The sequence below is a fragment of the Lepidochelys kempii genome, chromosome 10 (genome assembly GCF_965140265.1).
Source record: "Lepidochelys kempii isolate rLepKem1 chromosome 10, rLepKem1.hap2, whole genome shotgun sequence".
NCBI classification, from domain to species: Eukaryota; Metazoa; Chordata; order Testudines; family Cheloniidae; genus Lepidochelys; species Lepidochelys kempii.
Window position 1 is genome coordinate 7,768,182 of NC_133265.1, and position 21,137 is coordinate 7,789,318.

At 47.3% G+C, this 21,137-nt stretch overlaps 1 protein-coding gene across 3 annotated transcripts in view; it reads right to left on the bottom strand.

Moving 5' to 3' along the window:
* Positions 1 to 21,137, bottom strand: part of RAI1 (retinoic acid induced 1) — a 133,815-nt gene that overhangs the window by 63,593 nt on the left and 49,085 nt on the right. For all 3 annotated transcript variants that reach the window (XR_012161085.1, XM_073361837.1, XM_073361838.1), the window contains exon 2: positions 19,855 to 19,954. The gene's annotated coding sequence lies outside the window, so the exon portion shown is untranslated. The remainder of the gene's footprint in view (positions 1 to 19,854; positions 19,955 to 21,137) is intronic.

Here is a 21,137-nt window from a genome sequence, read left to right on the forward strand (position 1 = left end):
CCAAGCCACTGGCACCCACAAGTGAAGCAGCATTCAGAGGAGGCGAGGACGGGCTAGCCTGGCATGGATTGCAACACAGGGACTGAAATAAAAGACAGCAGGAAACTAACCTAACCTAGGGAGCCGATTTGATCCTGCAGCAGGGAGAGCTGGGGAGGGAGGGAGGAAGGAAGGAAGTGGGGGTGGAGGGACCACAGCATGCACTAGCGAGACAGAGGGTCACGTCCCAGCCAGAGAGGTTTTATCCCCAAGCCCTGCAGACCCCCCCTTTTGGTGCATAATACCCATGTCATTGTCCTGAGTTACTACCGGTACAGCCACTGGGGTGGCAGGGGGACAACCCCTCCCCCCGCACTCTGCGATGCCCCCCTCGGCCTGGCTGGAGAATTAATGCACGCTCACTCCTGGGTGCCCTCAACTTTTTTATTTGTATGCGGAGGCACCACTGTGGCTTGCTAAGCAAACGTGCCACAAATGAGAGATTGGATTTTCATTTACACCCGGGATTCATTTCCCCTGCTTCCCCGGAGCTGACCTGTCCGGTCCCCCTCCCTTTCCCCTTCTCTTTCTCAAGCAGGGGTGTGCATGTGACTCCTTCTCGCTCACCATTACTACAGGAAGAGCGGGAACGTTACAGCCCCAGCGTTCAGCCCTGCTACAAATCAGGGTCAGCCAGCAGCGCTGTTAGACAGAGTCTCACCGTACGTGCTTCTGATCTTAATATCTTCCTGAGCACACTTAATGGGGACAGGGAGGAGAGATCGGTGCAGCCATGGAGAGACTCATTCCAGCTGCTAATCCAGAGGTTGCTGCCCTCCACTCAGTCTCCATCACAACCACTCCAGCTCGGGGCCACACGCGCATTTTCCACATTAGCTGTGTCTTGCCAGAGCCTTCAACTCACATCGCGATCACCACTGCATCGCGGCAGAAAGGCTCTGAGCCATGGTCCCCGGGAGGCTGGGAGCACGAGCAGCGGGTTAGCGCAGTAACCTCTCGCCGCTGGCAAACCCCGAGTTCTACTCTGGGCTATGTCCTGACCTACTCCCCCATTTTCACACATGACGCTTTCCCCTACATCCTGCAGAGGGTTAAAGCTGGCGGTGCTGGGGAGGGAGAGAGGGGAAACTTCTGAAGGGCTCTGGGATTATTTTTCAGCTTCAGTGCCTACGGGGTTGGTCTGACTTTACCTTCACATCTGCAAATGTGGTTAAAAGTTTGTTGATCCTATTTTTAGAGCCTTTCACCACATGCAATTTCTCCACCGTGAGACAGGAAATGCTGATGAGGTCGTTCAAAATGTAGCTTATTTCTCCTCTCCAAATGGTCTCTGAACTGGTTCGATCGGTTCATTATTGCAACATTCTCTTGGCCTCCCTCCCGTTGCTAGCACCCCTCGTCCCGCCCCCGCCCTTTTAAAAATTTTTTTGTTTTAATTCAAAAACGTGGTGCCAGCGGAGGTGAAGGGACTCTGCCCGGCCTGCCCTGGTAAGGTGTGAGCTCAGCGAGGTACAGTGTAAAGTTTCACACTGCCAGAATCTGTCCGCCGTGAATAACGGAGCCAATGTTAGGGAGCCACGTCATGGCGCAGACAAAAAAAACGTGCTCGGAACATGAGCGCGAGATCACACTGGGAGCTAAGCTGAGACCACCCAACCCAGTTCAAAGGACTCCAGCCAAGTGTCTAAAGGTGGAGAGATCCTGCCTCCCGGAAGCCGTTTAAGGTCTTGCCCACTCTGGGAGCTGCAGTCCTACTTAAACACAGCAGCTGCGAGCAGGCCTCTAGCATGGTTTCCCTGACCACTGCAGACAGGAACTTCTTTTTATTGGAGAACCTGTCTAGCCAACCCACACGCCAGATGATCTGCCATGGTTCTAACGCTGTTCTCAGGCCAAAACTCCCTGTCCATGGTGGTCAAGGAAACCGTCATGGAACTGTGTTTAACCAAGCATGAGGCTGCTCTGAGTGTGCAGATGGAGGTAGAGTAACCTACAGCAGAGGTTCTCTGCTTTTTCCAAGTTACAAAGGGAAAAGTGGCAGGATTCCCATCCCAGCTAGCCACACAGGAAGGCTAGACCTCCAGGTTGAGAACCCATCTACTGGCTAAAGCAGAGGACTTGGAGTCATAGGTGCCAACTCCGTGGGTGCTCCGGGGCTGGAGAACCCACGGGGAAAAATTGGTGGGTGCTCTGCACCCACTGGCCACCAAGCTCCCCGCCCCGCATCACCTCACCTCCGCCTCCTCCCCTGAGCGTGCCACTTCCCCGCTTCTCCTCCCAGTGCTTGCCACTGCGAAACAGCTGTTTTGTGGCATAACAAGCTCTGGGAGGGAGTGGGAACGCGGCACGCTCAGGGGAAGAGGCGGGGCCGGGGTGGAGATTTGTGAAAGGGGTTGGAATGGGGGCGGGGCAGGAGGGGGCGGGACAGGGGTGGAGTCGGGGCGGGGGGGGGGGGTCGAGCACCCACCGGCAGCAGCAGAAGTCGGCACCTATGCTTGGAGTCAGGTGTCTATCAATGACTCCGGCACCGGCTCACAGTATAACATTATGCAAATCATTTAATCTCCCTGTGCCTCAGTTTACCTATCTGTAACATGAAGAGACTACTAATTTACCTTTGTCTAGCTCTTTGAGATTCTCCGATGCGAGGTGCTAGCTGGGCCAGATCCTGCAAGGCACTCAGGTCCAGGTCCTCCCAGTTATTTAGGCTTTTTAGCTTCTATAGAAATCAGTGGGAGCTGGGCTCCTAAGTCCCTTTGTGGGTCTGGCCCTCAGTGCCTCTTGAAAGGAGCTGAGCGTGCTCAGCTTACATGGAATGACTCGGCTCTAGAAGGGCAAAGGCCAAGTTCTGCAGCCTTCCATCGGCCCAAGCTCACGCTGGCATCAGTGGGCAATTGTCTTGATTAAGGATTGCATAATTCGGCCCTGCTTTCATAGTACTACTGTCGTTAATAATAAATGATTCCCAGTAGAAACCGAGAGCCCGCCTGCCGTCCGTACTCCCTTCTGCTGCCTTTCACAGCCCTGTCTCCCCCATGCCTGGCTCTGCACCATCTCGACAGATAGCAAACAAGGCTCATGCTATATGGTACAGTACCTGCTGTTTGAATGTCAACACCTCATTTGTATGTCTTGATTGGCCCTTATCAGCCATGCTGTGCTACACCTGATTGCTGGCTGTCATCAAGGGGTGTCGTGGCAGCCTTCAGATGATAATTTTATTTAATTGGCCCTCCATTCAAAGCAAAAAAAAAAAACCAACAAAAACAAAAGAAAAAACCCAACCCTTTGTTTTGAAACATTAAAAGACAGCACGTTAATAATAATAATGCTAATACATAGGCTGGTATGTCGGGAACCCATCAGTGCGGCTGGGAGAGGAAATCCTTTTCCGCAGCCTCGTTAGGGAATGGCTGGCTAACAGCAATGGCTGTACCCTCCCATGAGTTATGAGATCGTTTGCCCACCTGTGAATTCAATAAATTCCCTCTCCCTCCCGGACCATTACGCAGCTCTCCGTTTATGTCATGCTTGCCTGTGCCTCTTCCCTCTCACGTTCTAGCAAGTCACTGAGGCTGAAATTTCAATTAAGGAAGAGAAATAATTACCCATCGCTCCATATTTTCCTCTAAAATGGTAGCCAATGCCAGTAAACCAAGTCATCACTTCCTGTTGCATCCTGGCATGTAAGAAGGGGCTGGTACGCGTGACATTTACAGGGAGATTTCCAGTCTACAGGCTCCTTGCCAGCGGTGACCACTTTAAAAATAAAGGAAACAAGAGGGGGCAGAGCTATCTGGCTGTGGGAGGCACTTGGAAAAAGAAGGACGTTTACTCTCTTTGAAAGAGCAGGAACAGCCTGAGCCAGAGTCCCCGTCTTCCCGCCATTCCCACCACTTAAACTCGCCTTCTTCCTTGTTCCTGCCGCCTACGCCATAAGTTACCCCTTTGGTCCCCTTGTCACAATCTCCCCAACTGCAGACTCCCACTGTTCTCACTGTAGTGGACCCTTTGTTCTGTGTCAGAGGCTCTCCGGTCATCTGAATGGCACTGCACATGGAGTTTTCTATAGCCCCATGGCAGAATTACTCAAAGACACAGTCCCCAGGAGGCTGGGAGCATGGGCAATGGGTTAGCACCCGGGCCTTTCCCGTCTGAACACCCTGAGTTCTATGCCTGGGCTAGGTCACAAGTGATAACGAGTTGGCTGTTCTGATCTTAGTCCCTATTTATTCACATCAGGGAATCTTCACACAATTTCTGCTCATGAAAACGGGAATTGTAGGGGGTTGCTGAAGGTCAAGATTGAGATGCACTGGCAGAGCCCACTGTGGCTTTCAGGATTAGAGGCTCAGGGATGCTGCAGATTAGGATTGAGGCAGAGTAACAGCGCTTTGGGAGGATGCGGGGTCAGATTAACAAGGGCTGTCACAGGTCAGGACGGAGATGCACTGGCCAAGGTGGGAGACGTATGTGAGGGGGAGACTCAGGCCAATGTGATTATCTGAAGAACTTTGTATTCACTCACCAACGTGTGTTCCCTGGAACGTGTTATACTGCAGAATGTTTTGCAGGAGCAAGAAATGAGGGACACCAAGAACAGGACAAGGCGGGCCTTGGGGAAGCTCCTCAGATCTTTTCTAACGGGTGCAAACCCCATCAGTCAGGATGGCTCATATCCCAGAATTTCTTTTAACATTTCCCCACAGTTGAGACCTTGTAGCATACAAATGTACTTGTTGTACTTTAGAAACAGACTGCACACAGCTTCAGTCTCCCACATAACAAGCATTGTGGTAGGACCGGACAACCATCTACCGAAGTGAAATGTTCCTCTAGGAACTGAGCGGCTGAACATGAGCTCCCAGTGTGATTCTTGGATGCATAAACAGGGACTCTCAAGTAGGGACTGGTTATTTTACCTCTGTATTTAGCACTGGGGCAACCATTGCTGGAATACTGTGTCCAGTTCTGACATCCACCATTCAAGAAGGATGTTGAAAAACTGGAGAGGGTTCAGAGAAGCGCCACAAGAATGATTAGAGGATTAGAAAACCTGCCTTACAGTGGTAGACCTAAGGAGCTCAATCTATAGCTTAATGAAGAGAAGGTTTATGGGCGACCTGATCACAGTCCTTGGTTAAACAATCGCAAAAAAAATAGTTACTAACCTTTTCATAACTGTTGTTCTTCAGGATGTGTCGGACATGTCCATTCCAGTGTAGGTGTGCGCACCCCAAGCACAGTTGCCAGGATTTTTCCCCCTAATGGCATCCATTGTATCAACTCCAGCACCCTCTGATGCCGCACACTCATAGCGCCAATATAAAGGGCCCTGCCAACCCTGCTGCCCTTCAGTTTCTTCTTGCCAACTGCCTCTGAAAAGAGGAGACGGAGGGTGGGTTTTGGAATGGATATGTCGTGTGCAACACATCTCGAAGAACAACAGTTATGCAAAGGCTAGTGACCGTCTTCTTCGAGGGCTTATACTTGTCCAGTCCAATGGAGGTCACTCACAAGCAGTGGTCCAGGAAGTGGGTTCAGAGTTCAAGGACATGCTGACAGCAAGGCTGTGCAGCCGAAACCGGCCTTGTCTCTACCCTGCTGTGTAATGGCATAGTGAGTTGTGGATGGGTGAATCGAAGACCAGGTTGCTGCTCTGCAGATGTCCTGAATCGGGACTTGTGCTAGGAAAGAGGCAGAGGAGGAGGCCTGAGACCTGGCGGAGTGAGCCGTTAGATTAGCTGGGATGCTCGCAGGTTTGTAACATGCCCGGATACAAGAAGTAAGCCATGATGAGATTCTTTGTGCCGAGCTGGGGAGACCTTTCGTTCTTTCCACTACTGCTAGGAACAGCTGAGTGGATCTGCAGGAAGGTCTGGTTCTTCATCAGTAGAAAGCCAGGGCCTGCCTAACATTCAACGAATGGAGGCGCTGCTCCTCTCTAGTTGCCTGCGGTTTAGGGTAGAATACTGGCAGCGAGACTGCTTGGCTGCAGTGGAATTGTGAGACCACCTTTGGGAGGAATGACGGGTGAGGTGGTAACTGGACTTTGCCCTTGAAGAACACCATATGTGGGGGCTGGCCGAAGCGAAGACTACCAGGAAGGCCACTTTCCAGGAAAGGCGTAACAGTGAACACGTTGCTAGTGGCTCGACCAGGGACCCCGTACGCTTTGCCAGGACAAGGTTCAGGTGGGGGAATGGGATCTCTAACTTGCTGGTACACTCTCTCCAGTCCTTTGAGAAAAAAACACTTGGAGAAAGGTTTCAGAGTAGCAGCCGTGTTAGTCTGTATGCGCAAAAAGGAAAGGAGCCTTGGAAACGGAAAGGAGGAAGCACCTTAGAGACTAACACATTTATTTGAGCATAAGCTTTCATGAGCTACAGCTCACTTCATCGGATGCATTCAGTGGAGAAAGACTGCCTGAGCAATGAGGGATTCTAGCAACCGTCACAGGAGGTAAGAAGGAACTGAAGGGGAGCGGCCCTTTATACTGGCTCTATGAGCGTGCGGCCCCACAGGGGGCGCTGGAGGTGACCCAGCGGATACCACTAGGGGAAAAAAAATCCTGGCAACTGTGCTCGGGATGCGCACAGACCTACACTGGAATGGACATGTGCAAGCACTTGAAGAAGAACAAAGAGTAACTATTAACGGAATGCTGTCGGACTGGAGGGAGGCCTCAGGTGGGGTTCCACAGGGATCTGTTCTGGGTCCGGTGTCATTTAACATCTTTATTGATGACCTGGATATAGGAAGAGAGAGCATCCTGAACAAATCTGCAGATGACACAAAGCTGGGGGGAGGAAGGGAGCATTACCAACACTTTGGAGGATAGAGATAAAATTCAGGGGGATCTTGATAAATTGAAGAACTGGGCTATAAACAACAAAATGAAATTCAACAAAGACAAATGGAAGGAGATACACTTAGGGAAGAAAAACCAACGGCACAAATACAGAAGGGGGGGAAACTGGCTTGGCAGTAGCACTGCTGAGAAGGATCTGGGAGTTGTAGTGGATCACAACCTTAACATGAGTCAGCAACGTGATGCTGTTGCAAAAAAAAAAAAAGAAAAGAAAAAGAAAAGAAAAGAAAAGAAAAAAAGAGCAAATACAATTTTGGGTTGCATTAACAGAGGCATGGCATACAAGTCAGGGGAGGCAATAGTACCGTTCTACTCAGCATTGGTTAGGCCTCAGCTGGAGGACTTTGTCCAATTTTTGGTCACCAATGTATAAAAAGGATATAGAAAAACTGGAAAGGATCCAGAGGCGAGCAACAAAGATGATGGAAGGGATGGAATGCAAGCCATACAAGCAAAAGCTGAAGGAACTGGGTATGTTTAGTGTGGAAAAGAGGAGATTAAGGGGGGGGAAGACGTGATAGCAGTCTTCCAATACTTGAAAGGCTGCCATAACAAAGATGGAGTAAAGCTGTTCTCTCTTGCCACAGAAGGCAGGGCAAGAGGCAATGGGTTCAAACTACAGCATGGCAGATTTAGATGAAAGCTCAGGAAAAACGTCCTAACTAAGAACACTAGGACAACGGAACAGACTGCCTAGGGAGGGTGTGGATGCTCCTTCACTGCAGGTTTTCAGAAAGAGGCTGGAGCCATCTGTCTTTGATGGTTTAGACACAACAAATCCTGCATCCTGGCAGGGGATTAGACTAGATGACTTTTGGGTCCCCTCTAACCCTATGATTCCAAGTATCTACCTGAGGAACAAATATTTCCTAATGGGCTCTTCCATCTAGCAGAGAAAGGGAGCTGGAAGATGAAGCTACACCAAGTCAGACTGGAAAAAAGGTGTCAAGTTTTCACAGTGAGAGTAATTAACTATTGGAACAATTTACCAAGGGTCATGGTAGCTTCTCCATCACTGGCAACTCTTAAATCAAGATGGGATCTGCTCTAAGAATTATTTTGGGGAAGTTTTATGGCCTGTGTTATGCAGCAGGTCAGACTGGATGGTCTCTTCTGACTTTGGAATCTATGAAGCTATAACAAAACCCCGCAAAACTCTCCCCTATGGAAAACTATTGCCACGGTGGAGGAATACTGGAAACAGCTGTAATTGGCCCCACCACACATTCTTTTTTTCTCTTCTAAACTACTACATGTCCCTACACCAAAAGACCTACCGCCGCCAAAAAAAAACTACACACCCAGGTAACCTAAGCTGTACAGTGTGCGTACAGAAGAGGACTAGAAAGAAGCCCCATATGACGATCTTTATTTTTAATCACACAGAGAGTCACACGGAACCGTTGTTCCAGCAACACTGGCCCTGATTCTCATCACGCTGACATCAAAACTGCAACGGCACAGGACCCAGCACTGAAAAAGCAATTAACACGAACTGGCTAAGCCCACATACTGTGATGACGCTCTAGACACACGACAGACAGATCGATATGGATATGTTAGTGCCTGGCAACGTCACTGAAATCTGCCTGTGACATCCTGTACTACAGTAGCTGTTACCCGAGTGAATAATAATCACGCTTTGCACTTCTACATCTGAGGATCTCAACATGATTTGCAAATATTCACGTTGCCACACTATCATCTCAGTATCGCCAACCCCAAGCCTTCAAAAATCGTGAGTCAGGCCCAAAGCCAAAGGACAAGATTGGCTCAAAAATCGTGAGATTTTATTAAACTATAATACATGTTGTGTTCTTTTTATTTGTCTTCTGTTTTTTCCAGCTCTTGGGGTTTTCCACCTTTTTCCTGCAACCTTAAAGGCTAGAAAAATTTTTTTAAATGAAAGCTGAGATGCTAATGTAATCACCCGACTCCAGAAGCTGGGGATTTAATAAAAACATTGTGAGATATCATAAGACAGCAATAAAGTCATGACAGTTGGCAACACTTTTAAGGACTATGATGCAGATTATCCCCCATTTTACAGCCAGGAAAACTGAAGCACAGAACGGTTAAGTAATTTGCCCAAGACCACCCAAAAAATTTCTGTGGGAAAGTCAGGCACTGTACGTAGGGCTCCTGGCTGCTCTAAACCACATCATCATCCTTCTTCCCTGGGAAGAGAGAGCAAGGAGAGACCACAAGTCTCTAAGGAATTCCTGCAATGTTAGACCCCAGCCTGGGACTTCATGGCTCACAGTCGCCAGAGTTATTTTGCAACCGATTCCGTGTGCATTATGTGTACTGCATATGCGTTCAAAATTATAATACAGTGGCTTTTAAAACCCCATCTAAATGCAAATCTAATTAAGTTTTCCCTTGTCTGTTTGGCCAGCCAAACTGCAGAAACTAGTTTAACCAAAACACTGTTTGACTGAGTTTAAATACGGTTCCTTAACACCAGTTAAAACGTGTAGGAGACCTAAATTACATGGCAGCCGCAGCGCACAGCCATTCATGTCCCTACAAATAGATACGTTCCTTTCCTTACCACTGCAGCTAAGTGGAGCACAGTCTTTACGCCCCCCCTTCAAATGATAATTTATGACCCCTGACCCACTTACCCCTTCTAAATCAACCTGATCAATAGAGAAATCAGACAATCCTTTTAAGGAACGAGCCCATCTGATCCTTCCAGCTAATGATCTCTGCTCTTCTTACGGCTGTTTGCAGATATGTGGCATAGGCTGCTGAGGAGGGGGAAAAGGAAACGGTTCTGAAAGCCATAGGGCCAAATGCACCTCTCATTTACACCCAAAGTAAACTGGAAATGACGCCACTGAAATCAATTGAATCATTTCTGATTTACATGGGTGTAACTGAGAGGAGAAACTAGCCGATTCCTTCATGAAAATGAGCACATAAGCTCCTCTCCCTGATCTATGAGGTGCTGTTCTGAACACTCCTGCAAACCTTATCTCAAATGCCAACTGCTGAGCCGCAGATTGCCTGAAAACGTTTGCTCCTAAAATCTGCCTCCTAATCAATCTCTCAGTCCCTCCTGCAAACAGTTGTGAACTTTCCCTTCCAGGACCCACAAATGTCTCTTATCTTGGGCTCATTCATCCCTGCTCCTCCTGCAAATTGAAATCTCTCCTGATGGCTTTGCATCATGTCCCCTTGCAAAGAAAACCCAGCAAAACAAAAACAAACCAGCATCAACAGAATCCCGTCACCAGCTGGGCTGCAGCTCTTGGTGTCTACAGCTGCACCTTAAAGACCTCCCAGAGGGCCTGGCACTACGACTTTCTGCTTTGGATTTTATACAGGGAGATCTAACAGGAGAGCATCTCTTTCAAAGTAAGACCATTGGTATGCTATGTCCTCACAGCCCAAGTGACAGTAACTGCAAACCCTGTTCCCTCCTGGGACCCTTTTATATCTCTTTGTCTCTTTACCAAAAGGTTACAAGAACATCTACATTCTGCCCACATATTAACTAAGGCGGTTTGTTAAAGGGGAAAAAAAATGTACAGTGCAATACATCCACTTCAGAACATTAAAAAAAAAAAAAGGAAATTTACACAACAGAGCCTCTGTATGACTTCACTGTCCACCCTGATGTTTATATTTAAGGAGTAGGGTTAACCAGCTAATATGGAAGCATCACAGAACTCTTTACATCTTCACAGTAAATCAGCTCCTGAAACGACTGCACTGAGTATGGCCCCTACTTCTTTACATGCATGGGGTTTTTCTACATTTATTGCACAGCTAGAAAACCAGCCAGAGGAATTTCCCCCCCCCTTTCTATTGAATACATACTCCATCCATTTCTCTGCCCGAGGTGTTCGGGTAGGGATTTCACTTATAATGCAGGCAATATATACAACCACAGGAGAGCCCAGTTAATCTGTGAACCTCCTATAATTCATCTCTCAAATGCTGGAAATGGAGCTTGAACCTGGTGGGTGCTGGGTACTCATTCAGCGTTTGATTCGGCACCATTGAAGTCAGTGGGGGTTTGCCATGCACTTAAATGGGAACTTGTCCCTATCCCCTCCGCAAGAATCACTCCTGCAAGGTGCTAAAGGCTCTCAATCCTTACTGAAATCAGCTGGAGTTGAGGGAGTGATGCAGCATTCAGTATCTCTCAGGATTGAGCGCAGAATGTACATTCAGAGCCCAAGCCACTACTGACTTGACCTAAATCCTGCCCCTAGTTTCAATGGGGTATACAGCTCTTCACTTCCTGTTTTGTTTAGCAGTGTTGTCATGAGCTTTTAAACGGTGTCTGTTTCCACTCAAGAAGCAGATGCATTTAAGCAGTGGGGTAACTGTCTCTTGCACGTGAAAAGTTTCTGAAGTGGTGGCCTTTTGGTGTGAAAGGCGCTGTATAAAAGTTACAGCAGCATTCAGCCAAAGGAAACAGGCACGTTCACAAAATCCTACAGGGTATCACTTTGCTGTACTATATCCTGCGTGCCCAAGGAGCAAAGATAAAGGGAGGGAAGATGTTTCTACAGTATTATTACAGGACTAGCTTAATTTTCATATGGAACATCAATAAAACCGCTTAAATGCCTCACTTTGGCCTCTATTGCGATGAATCTATGATTCCTTAGTCCTTTGCTTTGCTTCTTAGATTGTAACCTCTCTGGGTCAGGGCACTTTGTATGTGTTTGTACAGTACCTGGCACAACGCGGCCCCCATCCTCACTGGGGCCTCACAGCACTGCTGCAATAGAACAATAATAACAAACGGCCCCAACGCACAGAAAAGGTATCTACAACAACCCGTATCGAACTGCAGCCATTATACCCTTTCTCTGGCTTTAGAAGGGAGATGACTCTATCGGGCCATGTTATTAACATCGCAGGGGAAATTTTTTTCCTCACTACCGAGTAGGTGCCCAGACTGATTTCAAGTAGATCTATCTCTACACTCCTACTGAAGCCTCCTCACTTAACTCTAATTTACACCCCGAACTCCAAAATCCAGCGTCATCATATCTGAGCCGGACCAGACTGGGTCCCTTCATGGGCATCAGTTCTGCAAGGCCTTCATTTCTCTTTTCCTTCTCTTTCAGTGATTGCTTTATTTCTCCCTACTTTCTTTCCTCTTCTCTTGGTCTTCTCCCTTTGCCTGTATCTTCACTTATCTCTTGTCCCATTTTCTCTTCATCTCCTTGCTTGGTTTCACTCCCCCCCCCCCCCCCGCATTAGTCCTTGCTCAGAAGCCAGATAACAGATAGAGAGGGTGCTAACACCAAACAGTCTTAAAATCTTACACAACATAATACAGGGCAGGACTGTTCTGTGGATATCACAATAGTCACAGTGAATTACAAGGTATTAGAGGACTCTACTGTTGTGTATCTCATCTAGAAATAGTCATGGTGAAGGACATGGAATTATAGGACTATACGTTTCTCAGGTGCATACAGCAACAGTCCTGGTGACGGGCCATAGTATTACAGACTATACTGTTCTAGAGATCATCTAGCAATAGTCATGGTGAAGGACATGGTTTTATAGGACTATGCAGTTCTGTAACTTATATCGTAACAGCCATGGTGAAGGTCACACTCTTTGGTGAATACAGTTTCCTGTGGCCCATATCTCAACAGTCATGGGGAGGGATACAGTATTACAGGATTAAATCATGACCCTCCCCCCATCACAGCAATAAGCCAGGTATTAGCCAGTCAATAGGCAGAACCATTTTTAAAACAATTATTCTTGTCTGCTGAATGTAGCGTTAAATTTTCATTTGCATGAATGCCTTGTCTACACGGGGACCTGGACTGGAATAGCTCTTTCAGATCAGCTCCCCATTCTGGACAGAAGTGACTTTTATTCTGGAATAGAGTCCACATGCGGCCCTACAGGGAGCTATTCCGGAATAGCTTATTCCGCCATAGGGATTCTGGCCAATTTCCCTTTGTAGATAAGGCCTAAGGGCACTGCCCTGCCAATGGAATTTACACTCACTTTAAGGCCCCTTTACACTACCAGAGTGATGGAAAGGGGCTGTTGTTTAAAATACATGACAATTGTGTGTACATGACAGTTGTGTGTATATACATCTCCTCACTGTATTTTCCACTGAATGCATCCGATGAAGTGAGCTGTAGCTCACGAAAGTTTATGCTCAAATAAATTTGTGAGTCTCTGAGGTGCCACAAGTCCTCCTTTTCTTTTTGCGAATACAGACTAACACGGCTGCTACTCTGAAACCTGACAATTGGGCGCACAATATTTAAACTTTTCCCAATATCCAATAGCTGGGACTACACAAACACAGGTAGTGAGAGCAACAGCAAGTTCTAGCCATTACCGTAAATGCAGCAAAAAAAGGTATCCCCTGGTGAGACATCAAGCAGTGACTAACAATGGAAATGCAATTAAAGAGAAGGAAACAAAGTCTGACTCTAAGAAAGTAAAAAATAACCCCCAAAACTTAAGGGTTTTTCTTGAAGATGATATTCCAAATTAAAATGAAACCAGCCCTGTTTTGTGAGCGTAAAACCTGGGGCTAACCAGAGTTTAGCCTCTTTGCACCAGGACTGAATTTGAACCACATTTAAAAGGCATGCCCCTACACTCCTGAAAAAAACAAAACTCCCATTGAACTCAATGGGAGTTCTTTTTGCATCAGGACTGCAGGGTTAGGTCCAGGTCCCTTAATGTAACACATACACACACACACAATTTTTGCTTTGCCCTGCCACTTGGGTATAATGCAGCCACCACAAATGGATCTGAATAACTCTTGTTTCAAATAAGGCAGTACTTCAGCATATTCCCTACATACCAAACCCTACACAGTAAGCCAAATTAATCTCCAATGTATCTCCACTGACTTCAACAGAAGGATTTGGCTCGTTCTTTAAATATAACTATGTATAATCTTTTTATATATAACCAAATGCAACTAAAGGATAGATCTATAGATATCTATCTTTTGGTAGTATTTTAATATGGCACCATGCGTTTTTTATTTCTTTTATGCTTGTGATTAGATTAAATAGATAGATAATCTATCTATTTTCTATATCCATCCATCTAGGTATATGATAAGAATTTGTCCACTCCCGAACTTCTTGTAGGCAAGTGGGATATAAGCAAGAATGTCTCAATCAAGACATAATCATTTTAATTAGTGGGTGGATCATTTTCTGGGCTGATCTCCTTGGGGACAACAAAAAGGAAAGAATCTCCTTTAAGATTTCCATTTGCCTTGCTGCTCTGGTCCTCCCCTTTCCACTAGGGTATCTTCAATCTCGAACGCTGCATAAAAGGAAAAACTCCTTGATATTTTGCCTTGACTTTTGCTAAGGCTGGGACACATCAGAGGGACCTGAGGTTTTGTTTTTTTTTTTAAACGTTCAAGATCACCTTTTCCATGGGGCAGGGGGGTGTAGAGAGCAGAAAGGAGAAACATTTTTTCCCCAGCTGTGATGCAAAGGCTGTTGACACCTTCCTTGCAGCCTGGCTGTTCCCCAAGGGCAGGTAGTTGAAAGGTTCACCTACATCAAGTCATAAGTAATGCAGCAGGAAGCTCAAGCATATTGCAGGCAGGGAGCACACATAACTAGGGTCCAGCATCACATCCTTCGCAATTGCTGCTTATCCTGCATCCTCCTCCTCCTATTCCACGGGTCCGGAGTATAAGACAACATCTCTCTCTCTTTAAGTGAAAGTGTGATGCGGGAACTTCACAGGCACGGACTGACTGTAATTACTGCCTGCCTGCTGCAAAGGCTCGCTCTTCCCTTCCCACTCTTCTCACTTGTTTTCTTCTGTGAAGCAGAGTGCAAGCCTTCAGAGAGTACTGCTGCTGGAAAAGATTGGGACTGACAGAACATCAAGATTCCACTGGCTTTTAGTGATCACTTTCATGGGGGTGGGGGGGAAGGCAGGGAGAGCAGTGTGTGTCCTGGTCCAGTGCCAGAAGCTTGGCTACCTCCAACGCCCCTCTCCCTGTTTCAACCAGGAAGATGCACTTAAACCACAAGAAGCCTTCTCCTCTCGGCCTCAGCCTGCTTGTGCTTTTCTGACGCACTCAAGACGCTAGGGGAGGCGAGCGAGTGGAAAGTAGCAAAAGGGGAAATTATTCTTCTTGTCCAAACAGTCTGCCCTTCTGTGGGATTTTCCTCAAAAGTTCTCAAAGGGTTTGACAAACGTGTATTGCTGACCTCAGGCCAAATTAGGTGCTACAATGCCCATTTGACAGATGGGGAAACTGAGATACAGAGCGACCAAACAAGTAGCTCAAGATCACCCAGAGAGTCAGGGGCCAGGCCAGGAACAGAAGGCATGAGTTTAGACGCCTCCTCTCCCTGCATTAACCATAAGAGACACTGGGGCCAAACTCTGGACTCATTAAAGTCAACAGGAGTTTAGCCATTGACTCAAATTTGGCCTTAATCAGAAGACAATCAAAAGCTGAAGAGCTGTTGAAGGACAAGTTCTCGTAGCTCACATGCCTACACAATCCCCCCAGGCGACGTCAGGCAGGTGCCCAACGAGAGGTTTTCCTATACTGGAGATCAATAGGGATGACACAAAAGTGGAGTTCCTGCTTATGTGTCAAAGGCCGATCAAATGCTCTGCTAGCCTCTTCCCCTCCAGGACAGAACCTGCACCTTCCCTCTTTATCTTACGTTCTAACAGCGAGAGGTTACAGCAGAGGATTGGGAGCCAGGACTCCTGGGTTCTCCTCGTGGCTCTGTCACTAGTTCAGTATGTGACCTTGGGCAAGTTTTTAACCCCTCTGAGCCTCAGCATACCCCCACCTACACAATGAGTAGAACTCTAATAGGGAGGCTGAGAGATTCAGGGAATGTCTACACATACAGCGCTGCAGTACATCTGGTGGAGATGCTCTAGGCTTACGGGAGACAGCTCTCCTGTCGGCATCATAAAAGCCCCTCCGCGAGAGGCGGTAGCTACGTTGGTGGGGGAAGTGCTGTCCACACCGGCGTGTATATCGGTGTAACTTGTCTCTCTTGGAGGGGGTGGTTTATTCACACCCCTGAGCAACATAAGTTAAGCCGACATAAGCTGCAGTGTAAACATAGCTTTAGTCTTTGCCAAATGCTTTGAGATTGTCACATGACAGGCGCTAAGTGGTATTATTTTGTACAGCAGTGCCTGAAATTAAACCCAACTCCACAACTGTGACACCCTGTAATGGAAGGACAGGAACCAATGATATAGAATCTGCAGCTTCTGATGCATCACTGTCCATGTCAATATGCAATTTTTTAAGTGAGCCAAAGTCTAGGTTAACTGCTTTCCCTTCATTCTAAACCTACTTATCAATGGTATTTCTAAGGCAGCATTTATGGATCAACCTTTCCCCTTCTCCCTGTATTATGTAAGTCTGCAGCCTTGCAAATTGCAAATACCACAGAACAAGAGCCCACTGCTCTCCTGATTTTTAAATCTACATCTTAATTGTAGCTGCAAAAGGTTTCTAGCAGTGGGAGAGGAACAAAAGCGGAGTGAGCCAGTAGGGCTTAAGAACTGGCACACCTAGCAGCCTTATCAGGCAAGCCCCTCTGCCACACAAAACCCGACCAGCCTAGTAATTGCGTTCTGCATTGCTGCTCAGGAGATGCCAGTTCAGCTCCCAGACCTGACCTCGTTTTTACCCAGAGTGGCAAAGGGGATGCAAATGCTACGGAGACTCAGTAGCAACCTCTGGCTGATTAAGGAGCAGCATTACTAGGCATCTTAGGGGATCCCGTTGTACACTCCTCGTTGGCCAAGTTGGCTGCCAAGCAGTGCCTGGGTGAGGGACACCAGGAGCACGGGGGGAAAGGACAGAATCACACCGGCGTGACAAGGATACTCTCAGAAGACCCCTTAAATTAATCCAAACAAATGTATGACCACTCAGCAAAAGAGATCCTGCATGTGCTCACAGCAAGGACAGGAGTGGTGGCTATGGTTCTTCAAGGGGCCCGCCAATCCCCTACAGACAACTCCCCCAAAAAGGGGCAGATATTATTATATGGGAGGAAGAGATCACAGTGAGAAAGGAAACAGTGAACTGAGTCCTACATTATGGGCTAGCTCCTCTCTCTCCTTCCCTCCCGCCCCCGCTCCAGCTGTGACTGAGCTCTGCTCAGTGCAGAACCTGAGAAGGGGGCAAAGGTGGCTGTACCCCAACTTTTTGCCCCCACTTCCAATCCTGGGGCTGGCCCAGGGCCAGTTTGGCTGTTGACACAACTTTAGAGCAGTCTCAGGGCTGCTACAGTTTGCTTGCAGGTGGAATAGCCCCGGGACGGCGGCACAACTCCAGCCTCACTCCCATTCCCCAGTCGCACCCCGACATGCCTCCCATGCTGGCAGTTGGCCATGCCAGCTCTAAGCCACTGGTGAATTCCTGAATGCAAGGGGAATCCTCAGCTGGCTTAGGAGTACTTTAAGTCTGCTTTGCACTGCTCCCCTGGGGAAAAGCAGACTTGGTGAGGCTGCGGATCCGACCCTATGTGCCCAATAGAAGCTTTGCTCCTACTTGGGTCCCAGCTCCTACAGTCCCCTAGGCACAGCAGTAGAGGCAAGGCTGTGGGCATATAGCTGGTGTACGTGTCAATTTCCCTCTTGAGTCGCATCATAGTTACCCTGACCTCAGTGACGATACTCTGTATTTACACCACTATAACTGAGATCAGAACCTGGCCCTAAGTGTCCCACGCAGCCCGAAGGATACTCAGACACGGGGGCGGGGAGGGGGGAAGGGGGAGAAAGAGAGAGCCTAATTTTAACCCTTTGAATCCCAGAGGTATTTTACCAGGGGGGGTCTCTTAGCTGAACGTGGTGCGTCAATCAGAAAACACCAAGCCTACCCAGACTGCAGATTGCCTGCATACTTGGGCCACTTACACTGCGGAGATGCCCTGGCTGTGTACAGGGGCAGCTTGCCTGCCAGGGGTCAAAGTGGGGGGGTTTAAAAATAGCACGTCTCTCTCACACACCAAAAGAAAACCCCAACCCAGACTGAGGCAGGAACAACAAAAGCAGTGATCAGTAAAGACTATCCCAAGAGGCTGTAAGTTCTTCAATTAGAGCTCTCATTATAGGCCTGGAAACTCCACTCTCTTCTGTACAGCTAACACACTTTTATTTTCTCCTTTTAAAGAAAAAAAGGGGGGAGGCGAAAGAGGAGGAACGCTGCATCTTTAATGCAGCAGACAGGTCTGCTGAGATTCACTTGGGCTCTTATTTTGACTTTCATCTAAAAGAGCTGCCCTGGGAATCCATTAAGTCCAATTTAAATCGACTCTCCGCCCCCCTGCTTTCTCCCCGCCCTGCTCACACCCCCTCCCCCCCCAGACTCTGCTCCCCTTGGAAACAAACAAATAAAACAAGCAAGGGGGGGGCCAGGCAGAGCCTTGCAGGAATGGGTTTTTTTTATGTTGAAAGACGTGCTCCAAGGAGGTCACCCCTCCCAAGCACTTAACAGATCTTTATTGCGGCACAAAAATAAAATCCAGGAGAACGGTGGCCACACTTGGATAAGGTCTCAGTATTAGTGTCTCAGCCACCACCTTTCTCTGCCTGATAAGGTTTCAAAGGTCAGGCTTGACAAAGCCCTGGCTGGGATGATTTAATTGGGGATGGGTCCTGCTTTTGAGCAGGGGTTTGGACTAGATGACCTCCTGAGGTCCCTTCCAACCCTGATATTCTATGATTCTAAAGTCCATGGGCTCATGCTATACTTTTGCTTCCTAATTTTCACATATGATTTCTCTCTCTTCTGGATTTTATTTATTTATTTATAATTACTGTGAGCTGGCTTTGTTATAATATCAGCTGGTAAAGTTTGAATGGATATGATTCCGTGTACCACTTCAGTTCGGTTTTCCTCTGCTAGCTCGACAGTTGCAAAAATCATTCTTTGCATTCCAAAAATCAAATTCCATTCCACGCAAACGCAAGCCCCCGTGAACTGCTCCGTAATGATAGAGAATGGACAGCCCCCCTCGGCTGTCATGTACTACCCGGTCATTCAAGCACTGCTTCTGTAGTATAAACGCTTTTCCAACCCCCCGCGCCATACGCACACATTCTGCATTGCATCCTATTCATGTGTTTTCAATCATTGCCATTTCTTTATTTAAAACAAAAGCTCGCTCGCTCCGTCTCTCCCTCACACACATTCTGAAAAGTGAAATCTCTATAAGGGGGCTGTGAGTTGGTTGTTTGGGTTGTTTTTTTAATGACAATGGACGGTTTTTGTATAAATTTGCCATGGGAAAGGAGGAGCAGGAGAGCATGTGAAAGTCTCACGGAGGGGGTTTCCGAACACCCGGCCAGATGTGCAAATCCTGGGATTACTCATATCTCGGCTAGAACAATTTTTTCTGGCAGTCGCGCCTGATACACACCAAATCAACGAAAGACAACAAATCAAATCAGGGTTTGCACACAAAGACAACAGCAATGATTGTGGGACATTGGGGCTCATCAGTGTTGGAACTTTTTAAAGTAGAAAAACATGCACATGAATAACTCCAACACTAAACAAACCCTCCTTGACAGACCTCACTCCCATATTCATCTACAAACTCCAGCTTTTATTATTATTTCAACTTCCAAAAAGTGGGGGTTGAGACTAGCAAAATGAAGAAATCTCTGTCGTACACACACACACACACACACACACACAAATATTCGTATCTTTTGTTCAGACACCCGTTACCAATAAAGCCACTTGAAATTTGCAACAAATTCAACCCCCTTTTTTAATTATAGAAAAAAACAAACAAACCAAACCCCAAACACTGCAAGCAGGACACAGACAAACTCTGCGACGCCAGAAACGTACGGTGTAGCCTCAATTGGAAAGGGCAGCAAGTTACACGAGAGAAAAATAAATCAGGGGAAAGCGCTGCAAATTCCCAAAGAACGTTCTGCAGACCCTCCAGTAAAGAAAGGCACAAAGATATAGCTTGTAACAATACCTGCAATGTTTCTTGTTCTCCTCTCTCTCTCTCTTTCACTCTCTCGTGCTGTCTCTCTCTCTCCTCCTCCTCTTCCAGAACACAGTAGCCAGATTAGATCCTTAGGAAAAAAAAAAGTGAGAAATAGCACAATTCTTTTTTTTTTTTTTTTTTTTTTGCTTTCCTTCTCAGCAACCCTTCTAAGCTCCTTCAGTAGCCATTATTCATGGACCACTAGGGGATATAAGGTAATTAGAAACGGCCCTATAGCAGCATCCAGCCTGAAAATTTAATGCCAGTGGTAGGAGTGGTTGGGGGGTTTGGCTGCAGGCTGCTACACCAGACAGGAGGGTGCTTTGGTGGAGCTAGGGAAGAGGTGAGGGTTGGGGGTGGCGGGGAAGGAAACGGAGGGAGGGCGGTTTGTCCGATCTCTCGATAGAGGCGTCCAGTCGTTGGGCAGGATGGCCAGAGCTGCAGAGGGGCTAGTGACAGTGTGTGTCTTTTTATTATTATTATGATTGCTGAGTGGTAGGCAGGCTTGCCTTGCCTTGCCTGTGTGATCTATGCGAGGTTTGTGTGTGTGTGAGTGTGTGCGTGTGTTTGTGCCAGGAATAGCAATCAGCAACAGAAGCACCACACAGAGCAAAAATGCCATCATGCAGGGTCAACAGAAAGCTGCAGACATTATTATTTTTCTTTTTTTTTTTTTTGGCTTAATCCTCTAGAGCGGGGAGAGAGGGAAGGAGGAAGGAGGTTGCTGGTTCCTTTATAGTTTTTCATTTTTCTTTCCTCAGTCTCAAGTGGTCACATTAACAACAAAAAAACAAAAACAAAAACACCCACCCACCAAAACATCCCAGTTCTGAACTAAGCCTGCATCAGAGAGATACAGAACAGTCTTGGGGTCTGAGGCTGTGTTTCATTTTTGAATGCAATGATCAGATAGGTGGACGTGGAAGGTAGCTGGGAAAAGAAAGAGCGAGGCAGAGAGGGGGGCGGAGAAATGAGAACAAATCACACCTGCAGCTGTCTCTGTTCTGCGTAGCCAGCTGCAGCCAAGGCAGTGACTGACAGGAAAAATACAGAAGCTCGGACTCCAAGCTTTGTGCATCTGTTGGGATTTAGGTGGACGGTGGCTGGCAAATTAGATCTGACGGCAGCTAATCTCCTTGCATGGTTGTTTTAGGTTTTGTGTTTGGAACGAGGGAAGGGGAACATTAACAAAGAGCAATCCCTCCCTATGCACCTCTTCTAAATGAAAAATCATGAGAAAAACAAGGATGTTAGGCACTGCCAGGTTAAAA